The sequence below is a fragment of the Crassostrea angulata genome, chromosome 2 (assembly GCF_025612915.1).
Source record: "Crassostrea angulata isolate pt1a10 chromosome 2, ASM2561291v2, whole genome shotgun sequence".
NCBI lineage: Eukaryota > Metazoa > Mollusca > Bivalvia > Ostreida > Ostreidae > Magallana > Magallana angulata.
Window position 1 is genome coordinate 57,796,759 of NC_069112.1, and position 16,470 is coordinate 57,813,228.

General features: G+C 32.0%; 1 pseudogene; it reads left to right on the forward strand.

Annotated features, from left to right (window-relative positions):
- Positions 1–16,470, forward strand: part of LOC128174550 (multiple epidermal growth factor-like domains protein 10) — a 151,501-nt pseudogene that overhangs the window by 123,604 nt on the left and 11,427 nt on the right.

Genomic DNA, 16,470 nt, shown 5'->3' on the forward strand with positions numbered 1-16,470 from the left:
AATTTCTCATGATTCTGATGTATGTTTAGTGGGTGCTTGCGATCACTCACGAAAATTTTTATCACAGGTATAGGGAGTTTTGAAGATCGCTCACAAACACTTGCTCTGCTTAATACGCAAATCGGCATCCTTATGCATATATTTTTTTTCAATTGTTTGTTGAACTTTATTTTTATTCTTAATCTAAACTTTATAGGTATATTTTGTTTGACAAAAATCCCAAAGTTAAGAGGAAAAATTGTTAAAATAAAAGTCATCGTAAAATTACAAAAAAGTTGATTGCAGGAAGTTATATGAAATTCTGACTAGCCCATATCTATTTAAAATCTACTCACTTTAAGTTATATGATACGATGCAATATTGTCATTTTGATTGATAAAAACTGTATAGATTTCCCATTCCCGTCTCCTAAACGTTCATCTACTTTCAAATTTTTGTCAACGATTCCAGAAATGATTCTATGAGATATCCGGTGTCCGGTAAAGCTCGGACTTGTTTAAAGTTTTAAAAAAAAAAAGAAATTCTTTTTTTTTCATGTTATGTCAGTTTGCAACAACAACACGTATGGACCTAATTGCTCTAGGACATGTGGACATTGTATCTACCTGTATGGAGAAAAATGTAACCACGTGACCGGTCAGTGTCCTCGCGGATGTGCTTCCGGCTTTCAAGGCGATCTTTGTATTGAATGTACGTACATTTTATATGTTTAATTTATGTAAACTTATTCAGTACCCTTTGTGCATGCGTAGCATTTTTTATCCAAACCATGAGATGCACTATGAATACCTTCCTCTAAATAGTATAAGAGTTTGTCATTTCTTTTTTTTATTTAGCAAGAAGTGAATTCAGGAACACGACACTTGCATGGTCGACATATAATGGTATGATTGTTTAACAGCATACATGAAATGAGAAAATTATCGTTGTTACTGTTAGTATTTCTCGCATTGCATATTATTCGATTTATGTTAACTTATTCAGTACCCTTTCTGCATGCGTAACATTTTTTCTTAAAACCATTTGAATAAACAACTTAACACGATATGGAATAAAAAAAAAATGGACGATTGCTATTGGGTCCTAGTTCCTTGTTGCTAAGCCAAGAATTAGTCAGAACAATATAAATCTTAAAATTAAAAAAAAAAAAACAACAACAACACAAGATAACAAATAAAAACAAATGAGTATAAGAAAACTAGAGCAGAGCTCGTGGTAAAGCCTCGTGTAGGTCTTCCGTTGTTGCTGCGAGTTGAAAACATATGTGATATGGTGACAAACGATTATAATGACTAAACTTTCAGTTCTGCGTTTGTTATAAAAACGTGTTGTGATTGAAAGCCTGTATATAAAACGTGTTTTGAAAAAGAAAGGAAGAAAATGTTATAGGAAAACTATTTGTCGAACACAGTTTATGTAATCGTTTCAAACATTCTTTATAAAATGAGTTCTTTAATGGCGAGTTAAATTTCCAAAGGGTAGCAAGCATTGTTATAAACAGTTGGTATTCATGATTCATGCCAGGAATTAAATTGTGTTAACTTATTCAGTACTCTTTGTGCATGCGTAGCATTTTTTTCTTCAAATCATGAGATAAACTATGAATACCTACCTCTGAATATATATAAGCGTTTGTCATTTATTTTATTCAGCAAGCGGTGAGTTCAGGAACACGACACTTGCATGGTCGACGTATAATGGTATGATTATTTAACAGCATACATTAATATAAAATGTGATAAATGTATTGCAGCTCTGAATCAATCCTTTTTTTTTATTTTAAATATTATCTGATTGTGTTGAAAGAAATCCATTTACTCAATGTATTTTAATTTAGTTCATATGAAATTAAATCAGAAATGTAACATCATTGCGTTGCGTAAAGTTTGTTTGCTCCATATTCGTAAAGTATTTTAAATAGATAATAGCAAATTCAATTAAACCGGAAAGAAAATTATCGGTGTTAGTATTTCTTACATTGCATATTATTCGATTTATGTTTACTTATTCAGTACCCTCTGTGCATGCGTAGCATTTTTTCTCCAAACCATGAAAAAAAATGTATAAATAACTTTTTATGTAAATATATATGGTTTTGGTCATTTGTTTTTTTTTTCAGCAACAGATAAATTCAAGAACAAGACACTTGTACAGCCAATGAATGATGGTATGATTATTTAACAGCATACATGTAATGTAAAATGTGATAACAATATTCCATTCTAAATATTTTTTTTTTAAATTGTACAATTATCTGATTGTGTTTGAAGTATATACATTTACTCGTTTTGTTTTAATTTAGCTCAGTTGAAATCAAATCAGAAATGTTACATGATAGCGTTAATTAAATGTTGATCTCTAGGAATTCGTAGAGTATTTAAATAGACGATATCAAATTTGAATTAAAAAGGAAAAATTATCATGGGTGTTGGGATTTCTCAAAACAATGTCTGAATATAAAAAAAAAGAATATAATCTAAACATATCATATAAAAGTTGCCGTTTACATGCTTGTTAATGACAGTTGAAATTACATAAGACTAAATTATTTCGATCAAAAAAGACCCCAAAAATATGAATCAATATGACAAAATCCATATAGTGTGATATTTCCCTTCTTCTTTTTTTTATCTTAAAAAGTGTATACATAGTAATAAACAACTTAACACGATATTGAATAAAACAAAAGGAAAAATGGACGTTTGATATTGGGTCCTAGTTCCTTGTGGCTCAGCCAGGAAATAGTCAGAACAATTTAAATCTTAAAATGTAAAAAAAAACCAACCCAACAACACAAGATAACAAATAACAACAAATGAATATAGGTAAACCAGAGCAGAGCTCGTGGCGAAGCCTCGAGTAGGTCTTCCGTTGTTGCCGTGAGTTGAAAATTTATGTGATATGGTGACAAACGATTATAATGCCTAAACTTTCAGTTCTGTTTTTGTTATAAAAACATTTTATGATTGAAAGCCTGTATATAAAACGTGTTTTGAAAAAAAAGGAAGAAAATGGTTAAGGAAAACTATTTGTCGAACACAGTTTATGTAGTCGTTTCAAATATTCTTTATAAAATGAGTTCTTTAATGGCGAGTTAAATTTTCAAAGGGTAGCAAGCATTCTTATTAAAAGTTGGTATTCATGATTCATGTCAGGAATTGCATTAAAAAAAAAATAACCCGCCTACAAAAACACGTAACATTTTCTATAAGATAACTTCTTTATTTAAATATTTCAAATTTTTTGGAGACTGTGCAAGTTTACAATTGTTGCGTACTGAGAAAATTTACAGACCCTGAAACGTACAACTTCTCAAAAAAAAAACAAAAAACTTGCGACTTACGCGCGAGAAACGTATTGTGTAAACCGTTTAGCGTTTCGTGTTAATCGTGAAGCATTTCGTGTAAACCATTTAGCGTTTCAGGCAAAGCGTGCAGAGTTTCAGGCAAATCGTGTAAATCGTTTTGAGCAAAGCGTGCGAGAACCGTGTGAAACGTTCATCAGATTTCATGCGGAACTCTCTGACAATTTAATTGTTTCAAAATGGCATCCGTGTTTGACATTACTTTAAACTGTTGTGATTTGCAAAACTCTTTTCTAGGTATTCTCATGAAAAAATAATCTATAGTCTGTTCCAGGTTCTCGATTCCGGGATATTTTGACAGATTTTATTAAATGGGAGAGCATTTTTTAGTGAAATAAATAAAATTCGACGCTGACAAAAAATTTCCAAACAAAATAACAAGTAACTGACCGCATAAATATTCCTTAAGTTATGTATGAGCCGATTTTCAAAGTCTACGGGACTTTACAATGTTAATTTCGGCCATTGCTGCCAAGCGTGCGAGGGAGTAGTTATTATTTTTCATGCGCTTTAAAATAAATCGAAAAAAAAATAAAACATATTGTTTTATTTAATTTGTGCAAATATAAATGATAATTTAGCTATTTAGCGAGACTGTAAGTTATCCTTTCGTAAATTCTAAGTCAGGAAAACATAAATCAGAGTGTGATGCAGTACAACCAATGATGACCTATATATCGATACGTTTAAGTTGCGATGCGCTGATATTTTAAGCATGATAAGTGACTGCTGGGACTGTGAATGTTGCAATGACAGCGTAACTGGAAACCTTTTTACAAAGGTATGTTAATATTTTGTTCTATGTATCGTAAATGGATTAATAATAAGAGCAGTCATAATACTTCAGTTGTAACTTATTTATAAATGAATCGGCAGTGCGAAAGCGAAAGTAGGGTACCCCTGTTATGTTTTGTTAAACACATACTGCTAAATCAATCACTAAATATATTAAACAGAAATAGATTGAAAACTTCACAAACTTGACAATAACCTACTGTTAATTTGACATTGACACACTTGAAAATCTATGGGCCAATGATTATGTCATGTGAATGAAAGTAGGGGTGGAAAAACATTCGGAGAACCAGCATTATAAAAGAGCATTCTTCTTGAAATTTTGTTCATTGCTTTTCTCTAACCTACAGCTTAAAACTTTAATAGTTTATTGATTAATTAGTTCAATTTCTAAACATGTATTTTACCTTACTTTAGAAATCTAAAAATAGAAATGAATTGTATGTATTTATTCTAATTTTATACTGTTATTAATGGTTGAGCAGGCCAAGATATATGATATATGATAATCCATTCCATGTAAATTACCAATCATAAACCAAAGAATTATCTGATATCTGCAGTCTTTTGTTTCCTTTTGTTCCATTTATGTCTTTAAATGACTATATAATTTCATTAACGAAATAGTTTCTTTTAACGTTAAATAATTACAATTTTTTTTATGCCATTCTTAAAAAAGTTTGTTTAGAATTGCCACCTGAAGGTTTCTAGACCCAGGAGAGAGGGGATGGGGATTTTTTTTTCAAACTTGAAATCTCCATATGAAAAACTTCTTTTTGGCAAAAAAAAATTTCGTCATGGGGGAGGGGAATTTCTATCAGGTGTAAGGCAATTCCAAACAAACAATAATTTTATTTTGGCCTTGTGCAAGATCGTGTTACAAACATCAGAGCTATTCTGACTGAAGTCATCTTATTCGAGGAATCTGAACATTTTAAATAAATATTAATATGCCAGCTGTTTTAAAATTTTGAACAGCAAGAATATTCATCAATTGAAATTAGTTTAAGAAGTCATCAATAGGACCAAATTTCTTAACTTCAAGTACATGTATACAAAGTAGAAATTGTTATTAAAATGTTTGGCTTCTTGGTATAGCTAACATCCATATTAAACCCATTCAGCATCTAAATTATGGTATTAAACATAGTTAAAAAAACAAAGAGAAATGTTATTATAATTTTATAATGTTTATTTTGTACAAGGGGTCATTCATTATCAAACCTTTTGTGTTCATTATAACATGCAAGATAATCATTAAAATTATATTTAAAATTTATAATACTAGATGTGAAGTTAAAATTAGATGTATGATATTATATTATCACAGATGTGCAGCATCACAGTCTTTACATGTAATATTAATAATTGAAATTTTCAATTTCAAATTCAACAACAAAGCAGCAGAATGAGGTTACTTGTATTTGTAAACTAAGCAACTAATAAAAGATGTGCAATATCACAGTCATTACATGTAATTATTATAATTAGAATTTATAATTACAAATTCAACAACAATTAAAGCAGCAAACTGAGGTTACTTGTTTTTATAAACTAAGCAACCAATCACAGATATGAAAGATTACAGTCATTACATGTAATATTTATTATTAAAATTTACAACTTAAAATTGAACAAAAATCAAAGCAGCAAAATGAGGTTATTTGTATTTTTAAAGCAAACAATCACAGATATGAAATATCACAGTCATTACATGTAATAATTATAATTTAGATTTACAATTTGAAATTCAAATTCAATAACAAAGTAGCAAAAAAAGGTTACTTGTATTTGTAAAGTAAGCAACCAATCACAGATGTAAAATATCACAGTCATTACATGTAATAATTATAATTGAAAAGTATAATTGCAAATTCAACAACAATTAAAGCAGCAAAATGAGGTTACTTGTATTTATAAAGTAAGCAACCAATCACATATGTGAAATATCACAGTCAATACATGTGATAACTATAATTGAAATTTACAATTTCAAATTCAACAACAAAGTAGCAAAAAGAGGTTACTTGTATTTGTAAACTAAGCAACCTATCAGAGATGTGCAACATCACAGTCATTACATGTAATTAAATCAATTTAATTAATAAATTCATACCAAACACAAAATTTACGAAAAGTGTGGGAAGGAAGCTACAGGTAGTATATAATTTTAATTGAACTTGATTAAAATATATACAGGTTATATAATGGAAGTCCCTGTTACAAAGAGAGGGCTGATCGCTATAGGAAGATTGATACTATAGATGAAGGTCTGCTGACGAAGCCATTCGTAACATGCAGAAGAATAATAGTTTAAGTTTCACTTCTCAAAAGTCAGGTATACTTGTTCATTATTGGGACTACTGTTTATATATATATATATATATATATATATATATATATATATATATATATATATATATAAAGCACAGAGAAATTCACTTTTGTTGGAGCTCCACCATCCGCCCCGACCGAGGCTTGAACTCACGACCTCTGGAACCCATTCTCCTAGCAGTGAGCGGCCACCGCGCTCCCCACTCGGCTATCTAGGCAAGACAAAAATCTTGCTTTCGATAACGAACGGAACCTAGCGCGCTGGCCGCGCACTACACAGTCGCTTGAGATACAGGTGGAATACAGTTAAACGACAATCTGAGAGGATCGGAACGATACACATTGCATAGATACAAACATATATAATAAGCACAAACATTGCAATAACTCTCAAATTGACATATACCTGCCCATAGTGAATGATAAAGATATATATATAAAGCACAGAGAAATTCAATTTTGTTGGAGCTCCACCATCCGCCCCGACCGAGGCTTGAACTCACGACCTCTGGAACCAATTCTCCTAGCAGTGAGTTATTGCAATGTTTGTGCTTGTTATATATGTTTGTATCTATGCAATGTGTATCGTTCCGATCCTCTCAGATTGTCGTTTAACTGTATTCCACCTGTATCTCAAGCGACTGTGTAGTGCGCGGCCAGCGCGCTAGGTTCCGTTCGTTATCGAAAGCAAGATTTTTGTCTTGCCTAGATAGCCGAGTGGGGAGCGCGGTGGCCGCTCACTGCTAGGAGAATGGGTTCCAGAGGTCGTGAGTTCAAGCCTCGGTCGGGGCGGATGGTGGAGCTCTAACAAAAGTGAATTTCTCTGTGCTTTATATATATATCTTTATCATTCAGTATGGGCAGGTATATGTCAATTTGAGAGTTATTGCAATGTTTGTGCTTGTTATATATATATATATATATATATATATATATATATATATATATCTTATATAGATATATCTATATATCTTATATAGATATATCTATATATATATAGAAGATATATATAGATATATATCTTCTTTTCTTTATAACTTTTTAAAGAATAATTCATAATCTTCGTCCTCTTCTGTATAACAGACCTGAACAGTATCACGTAGACAGCTGTCAAGAATTTACTTCACGATATGTTTACTTTTAGACATCGATTTTGAAACTCTTATAATACGTTTATTTTATGTTTACTAATACGATAAAAACTACAACAATTATCAACACATTGATGGCTATAGATGGAAGTTCGTACAAGCATCGTGGTTATTAAAAAGAGGGCTGGATGGCTGTGGTACCTGTACCTACTCCAATGAAAAAAAAAGCTCTGTATAGAGATATAGGAGGCCATTTAATTTTCAAAGTTTAAACTTAGGAATTTTCTTTCCTTAATGAGTTTACGGCTAACAATCATACAGGTCTAGAATTCTAAAGTAAATATGATACCACGTAGTCGTACTTCTTTCAGTCTCTTTAAAAAAAGAGAAATATTTCAATTGTCCTAAATAGTGTTTTAAAATCCATAATTTAAGGCTTAAACGCTTAAAACATAAATCATTAACAAATTACCGCTGGTGCATAACGTTATAAGAACGTTTGCTATGTAGACAAGGTGAGGCCTATATTTCTAATTAATGTTTTCTTGATACGTATATTAAGAACACTTTCTGCGTCTACGTTAATTGAGGTGTATTCTGAAAGACATTTTCAGAGAAATTACATTTTTATTCTAAGAAATGCATAACATTTAGTTAAGATAAAACGCACAAAGTTTTAGCGCCTTTAAAAAAGTCTTAACGTTATCATCTTTATAATATAGTATAATATAATAAAATATAACATAATAATTGGTGTATTAAGAGTATTTATGTTTCGGGACCGTCAATTTTTAGTTAGAGAAGTCGAAAAATATAACCATATCCATTAAGTCGGTTTAAAATGGTGAGTTCTTTGTTTCATTTCTTTATAGGTTGTCTGACCTTAGGATATTACGGAGAGAACTGTTCCGCTCCTTGTCCAGAAAACTGTAAGGGTGGAGACAGTGACATTGTGGATGGAACTTGTATAAGCTGTGTTCCGGGATATAAAGATCTATGTGTAACGAAGGTACAGCTTACACAGTATAATGTTTAATTTCACTGATAAAAGTTAAGTCTTATGGACGTATTTATGGCGTTGGCAAGCTAACATATGCATATATATTTTTCATTGCTCGAGATATTTTATTTATCCTTGTTTATTTAAACTTCACTTCAAAGTCTGAGGCGCTTGCTACGAAAAAGAACAATGTGACTACAAAAATGGTACTTGTCCAAATGGATGTGAGGACGGGTATAAAGGGAGACAATGCAAAACTGGTAACAATGAACAAGTACATTCAGGGTTATTTAGAATGGATGTAGACATGACGGTTGAATATTCAATTCAAATAGATTTCATTATGTTCTTACTAAATTTCAAATTATGTTTATCTTTTGTAAACTAAGTAATCCGATTCAAAAGCCAAATAAAAATACATGCTTAAATGTATATTTAAACGATTGTGACGCATGATATTTCTGCCTGTATGTAGCAATTTTCCATGACTATGATGCGTGTTTAGTAGAGTGGGTGCTTGCGAGCACTCATGAAAATTTTTGTCACGGGTATAGGGAGTTTTGAAGATCGCTCGCAAATACCTGCTCTGCTGAATACGCAAATCGGCATCCTCATGCATATATTTTTTTTCACTGAAATTGTTTGTTGAACTTTATTTTTTTGTCTTAATCTAAACTTTATAGGTATATTTTGTTTGACAAAAATTCCAAAGTTAAGAGGAAAAATAATTAAAATTAAAGTCATCGTAAAATTAAAAAAAAAGTTGATTGCAAGAAGTTATATGATATTCTGACTAACCAATATCTATTTAAAATCTACTCACTTTAGGCTACATGATATGATGTAATATTTTCATTTTGATTGATAAAAACTGTAAAGATTTTTTCATTCCTGTCTCCTTAACGTTCATCTACTTTCAAATTTTTTGTCAACGATTCCAGAAATGATTCTATGGGATATCCGGTAAAGCTCGAACTTGTTTAAAGTTATTAACAAAATTTGAAATTCCTCTTTTTCATGTAATGTCAGTTTGCAACAACAACACGTATGGACCTAACACTAATGGCTTTAAAATCCCCTGTCCGTATGAAAACCCCCTGTCTTCCCCTGTCAACCCCTGTCTTTTCACTGTCGTCCCTTGTACATCCCATGTGTGCCACTGTACAGAGCCCCTGTATACCCTGTCATCCCCTGTGCGCCCCCGTACACATCCCCTGTGTGCTACTGTAAGCCCCCTGTCACCCCTGTACGCCCCTGTAATCCCCTGTAAGCCACTGTATACCCCTGTGCATGCCCCTGACAATCCCCTGTACGGTTTTAACTGCTCGCTAATTAAATAGATAGCCTTTGAATAATTCGGATTTTTAAAGATTTATAAGTAGCATTCATGTTTTAGACAGTGATGGTTTTTCTTTGCATTTCATAGAGGGCAATATATTACAAACGTGAATAATTTTTACTAAACATTGACGCAGATCAAGATAATTCTATACTTGTACACAGATAAACCGCTTATTTTATTACATGCATTTAAAAATATAACCGTGTTCTGTAATTTGTAAAAAAAAAGAAAAAAGAAAAAAGAAAACAAGTGGAGGAGTGCGTGAAATCTGCAGTGTTCTGTGCCATGTAACCTGCTTGAGCTAATGCACATAATAACACAACATGATCAGCACGTGCAGATAACCACACACCTATCATAACGTCCACCACTATATCATAATGCCTCCAGTCTATTTTATGAAAGTTGACTTTTGGTTATATGGAGTGTTATGATATTTAATTTATCAAGATCCTCGAGATCTTTGTTCCAACATCCCCACACTTGGCGGGTGCCCTAGCCAAGGTGTTTCCGGAATCTCCCCTCCTCTACCTGGGGAGTAGCCCGTGTCCCAGTCTGTATAAAAGAGGAGGCAGAAAGACAGCTTCCAGATGACTACTCTTTTATTTTTATATAGTATGACATTTTAACAATAAATATCAATATTAATTACAATGAAATTTATCAACATTAATATTCATTACAAAAATCTCTGAAAATAAAATATTAGTTGAACCCTCTGAGTCTATTTACTTTACTTTCGAGAATGCGCGCAAGCCTTTTAATTTATCTTACCTGTATAAAAGAGGAGGCAGAAAGACAGCTTCCAGATGACTACTGGAGAGCTGTGTTTCCCGCACCCCCATTTTATACGCACGGACACTGCGCTATAACATTCTCCTCCTAATAAGTAAATGCGATCAAGTGCATACTAATGATCTGACGCACCGTGGTCAGTAGAAGCGTTTTATTTAGATTTCTTACCCGGCATCGACAGGCTCATCACTGGACTTAATAACATATTTCTCCATGAACATAAATAAACATACGTTATCTATTTAATGCATGTACTTTAACCAATTTCTATAGAATTTCCGTTATGATACACCGATCGAAATGATGAAATGATCACCTATATTTTGACTATTTTGTCCAGTGTAATGATGCATAGTATTAAATAAGTCTTTAAGAAGTCCATGTAAATCGCTGGTATTTGTTGTCAGCATTTTTGTGTATAAATGAGAGAGAGAGAGAGAGAGAGAGAGAGAGAGAGAGAGAGAGAGATGATTTTTGTTGGAAGGGGGGTTAGACCTATTCATTGACACTTTTAACTTCTATCAGTGTGCATTTTCCAGTTTAGTAATTTATATGCATTACTGTATAGAATTGTCCTCATGTAATTAGAGCAATGATACAGTTATTGAATGATTTAATGCATGACTGTATATAAATGCCGGTGACGGGGTAAAATATATACACACATGCATTATCTTAAACAATGTTCCGTGTTTCGGATTAGAAAAATATCATACATTTATCTAAATTCAATTTGATTTGAAAAATGAAAAATATGAAAGAGCAATATACAGTTTTAATTCATATCACTGTGCCAAATAATGTTCTGAATTTAAAGCTCTTCAATCTTTTCGTGTTTGAAATTCTCAGAACTGAAAAATCAAAATTTTCAATTTCTGGTTTCTTTACTTAACAGACTTGGACACAAGTCATAAGGGGTGTTTAAACAACATATTGCATTATTGTGTATCATTACCGAGAATCCAGACCTGTGGACGTATGTGTGTATATACAAGTACACGAGTGTCTGTCACCTCATTGTTCCCAGTCTCGCTACCGTGCACTGCAAAATGTCAAGAAGGGCTGTATACAGTATATAGCTAATATGTAATCACTGACCGACCATTCAGATCTGAGGAAGTGCGTGTATATATACATGTACACGTGTGTCTATCATCTCTTTTTTCCTATCTCGCTATACCGTGCACTGCAAATTGTCAAGAAGGGCTGTGTACAGTAGCTATTATATAATCACTGACCAAGTGAAAAAAATGTCAATATCCTCTCCTTTGAAAACAGTAGCTTCAATCAGCTAGTTGTTAATCATGTGTCAAGTTTTTTTGATTAATTGATGTAGTGTAGAATAAAACATTGATGAATTTAAAATCAATTTGACAGCTCTAAGTCTAATCTAAATAATTAGGATTGCATGTTTACTTATTAGTTAATTCCCGGGTAAACTATTTGTTACTTTCAATTAAAAATCAATGCAATCTCTCTCTCTCTCTCTCTCTCTCTCTCTCTCAGTATCTATATAAACTCCTTGGCTACATTTACATATAGAAAACACTAGTTCTACATTTACATGTATGTTGTGTATGTTATGAACAAGGCAACAGAATGAAAAAGAATAGGTAATGAAATTAAGATTGCATGTTTACTTATTAGGAAATTAATTCACGAGTAAACTATACATTTCATGAATTTAATTCAAAATCAATGCAAACTCTGTCTCTCTCTCTGTCTCTCTGTCTCTCTCTCTCTCTCTCTCTCTCTCTCTCTCTCATTCTCTCTCTCTTAGTATCTAAATAACCTCCTACATGTATAGAAAACACATTTACATGTTCTGACCTTGGCGGCAGATTTCTGTTCACTGGCAATTAATTAACACTTTGCAGAGATATGAAAATTAGATTTTAGAAATTAATGAAATCGATAATGAGAATAAATCATCAGCTGAAATTCAATTCAAGAGTCTAATAAGCCGGTCATAAACATACAAACATACTAAAATAATTTCTTAGGCAATCTTATATAAGCTATTGAAGCTTTATTTTGCTATTCACGGGAAATCAATGAAGATATAACGAAGAACTTGGTTTTAAAAAAAGAAGAAAGGTGTACTCTATCGTTACATACCTGCTTATAAATTCTACATTCTGACTGATTTATTGGTTTTAGCGCGCACCTATATGTTTAGATATATACAAAATTAAAAACCATGTGCCGGGCTTTATCTTAGTGTCTATTGTATTGTTTATTTCCAAGAATTATGTGATTCATAGATTTAAAATATTCATATGTAAAGCGTACATATATCTGTAGACAATTCAAAAAAATAAATAATTCACTCTATGTTGTATTTTTTACGTCTGTTTTTCAAACATAGCGATGTTCCCAAGCTCTAAAGGAATACATGCCCTAAGGCCTTTCACACCTGATTTAAAAAATAATCCCCGCCCTCACCTGCGGTTTACCACCCGGTGAATCTCAAATATTTAGTTGTAAGCAAGATTATTTAAGTATCAATAGATTATTAACTAAAACACGCCATTTCTAAAATTACGATAACAGTGTGTCTTGTGATTCGGGGCTGTTAAGTGCAAATATTGACTTATAGCTCAAAATATAACATATGTGATTTCAATAGTTGAATAAAGAATATAACATTGAAAAAAAAAAACCAGTCAAAAGTCGTACAGGGGATGTCAGGGGCATGCACAGGGGTATACAGTGGCTTACAGGGGATGACAGGGGCGTACAAGGGATGAGAGTGAAAACACAACGGGTGACAGGGGAAGACAGGGGATTTTCATACGGACAGGGTTTTTTAGAGCCAGTAGTGTAATTGCTCTAGGACATGTGGACATTTTCTCTACCTGTATTGAGAAAAATGTAACCACGTGACCGGTCAGTTTCCTCGCCGATGTGTTTCCAGTTTTCAAGGAGACCTTTGTATTGAATGTACACACATTGCATATTATTCGATTTATGTTAACTGATTCAGTACCCTTTGTGCATGCGTGGCATTTTTCTCCAAAATCATGAGCAAAATGTATGAATACCTGAATATGTAAACATTTTTTTACTTTGGTCATTTGTTGTTTATTTCCAGCAAGAGATAAATTCAAGAACAAGACACTCGTACGGCCAATGAATGATGGTATGATTATTTAACAGCATACATGTAATGTAAAATGTTATAATAATATTCCATTCTAAATATTTTTTTTTAAAATTGTACAATTATCTGGTTGTGTAAAGTATATACAATTACTCGTTTTGTTTTAATTTAGTTCAGTTGAAATAAAATCAGAAATGTTACATGATAGCGTTGATTAAATTTTGATCTCTAGAAATTCTTTAAGTATTTAAATAGACAATGAAAAATTTGAATTAAAAGGACAAATAATCATTGGTGTTTGGATTTCTCAAAACTACGTTTGAATATGAGAAAGGAATATAATCTAAACACATCAGATAAAAGTGATCGTGTACATGCTTGTTAGGGACAGCTGAAATTACAAAAGACTAAAATTATTTTGACCAAAAAATCTGAAACCAATATGACGAAATCCATGTAGCGTAATATTTCCCTTCTTTTTTTATCTTAAAAAGTGTATACAAAGTAATATACAACTCAACACGATATTGAATAAAACAAAAGGAAGAATGGACAATTGCTATTGGGTCCTAGTTCCTTGTGGCTCAGCCAAGAAATAATCAAAGCAACTTACATCTAAAAATGTACAAAAACAAAACAACACAAATTAACAAACAAATAAACAAAAAGAAATGAGCATAGGTAAAAAGGAAAGGAAATATTGCCCCCCCCCCCTCTTTTAATAATGATGAAACTGTACAAATTAGAGAAACTTGTTCATGTATATGATACTCTTTTGCAGCTTATGGTCCACCTGTTTTGCAAACTACAGTTCAAGTTCCTTTTTATTCCATTATCATCGTTGTTGTATTGTTTTCAGCCAGTGCTCTTACTAACTTGGTTTTCATGTACGTTACTTATTAGTTCTCGAATTACTGTAAATTCCTTATTTTACGCGAGTACTTAATTCCGCGAAACATCTCTAAAATTGCTTTTTACTCTGATATATCTACAAACAACACAAAATGTGAAACTCTAAGACCTTTTGACGAAAATTTGCACTCGAATAACCAAAACAATGTTTGTTGTAGATTGTTTTCTGAGAAAAAAAATTATATAATTATATAGCTGAAAAAATTATTAGGCGAAATTGATACGGAGCGGAAATAACCCTGTTTACCGTTTGTCGTTTTTTTATTCGTTGAAATGAAAGATAGGTTGTGTGTAGTAAAGTGCTTAAATGCTCTTATTGAATTATTGCTATTCATTCCTTTTTCAGTTTAAACAGATGGATAAAGGAGTTGAGTTTGATATGTTGATTGATCGAAATACTGAGTAGCAGGTAATCGAATGTTACACAAAGTGAAATCCATGTATAATACCAGTCTCGTTCCACTACATTGTGAATAGAGTGCAGTTTAATATGGTTTTAAGAGGGGGTGGATAGTCATGATCATTTATTTTTAAACAATATTTATCCCCTGAAGATGAAGAGCTCTTTTTAAAGATATTAGTAACTATTCATAATTTTAAACCTTAAAATTTGTAGAATGTTCCTTTATTATGTAATATATTGTGCGTCTATTAATGATATTAAATTATTTAAGGTTGATATGATTTGTTGATCATCCAGCCTTCTAATGATCTACGTTACAGCGGTTTGGTATTTTTAACACGGTGTGTTGTCATTGCCTTCAATATTTTACCTTGCCAAAGCATACACATGCACCCCTCCTGGTTATATTCTGTTGTACATATAAGATCAACAGTACTGTAATAAACATTTGTTTGCTTGTTGTTTAAAGTGTACCAAATTATGACAATACTCTTGAGTCATGGCATTTAACAGTTCCACAAGACAAACGTTTGCTGTAAGTGTAGTAATTCAAAGACTAATTCGCTTCTGCATATGCATACAATATAAAGATAAAACTTGTTCTTTTATTATAAGTCTTTCAGATGTTTACTTCCCATGCTACTCCACTTTTGAAAGTTAAAGGATCACAAATATACGAACAGTTTCCGTGTTGCAGTGAAAAAATATTATATAACCATTAGTGGCTTACATGTAACTACAAAAAAAGATAATTGAAGCCTATTAAATACTCGTCAGTGTGCAGTGTGTAAGTCTTTTATAAAGTTGTTCTAAAGATAGTGAGGCGATGAACTTTGCTATTTTTTAAAAACCAATTTTTGTTTAAAAATGATGCTATTAATATCTGAATTATTAACAAACTGTAAAACGTGATAACTCTATGTAATTTTAAATAGAATAACATCTGCTTAATGATGGAAAAATACAGTTCCTCATCATATATTACGGATTTCATGTTGTTTAATTAAACCTGTTTATAATAACTCTGCAGAAACACAAGGAGACTAAAACGTATCCAACCGTCTCCTGTCGAGCGTTAGTTAATCAAACCCCCCAAAATAAGTTGATACAAAAAGGTTTATTGCTAATTGATTAATGATATCAAATATTCACATCTTCTAGGGTATTTGTTTGCGATAACACTACGATTTAAATTTTTAACGTATAGTTCAATACTTTTCGCAAATGACATATTGTGGGGTGCAAGCAGGCTTTTCATAATTATGCGAAATGGAAATAACTTAAAAATGTCAGTTATATGAATATTAAATATAAAATATTTAATACCACT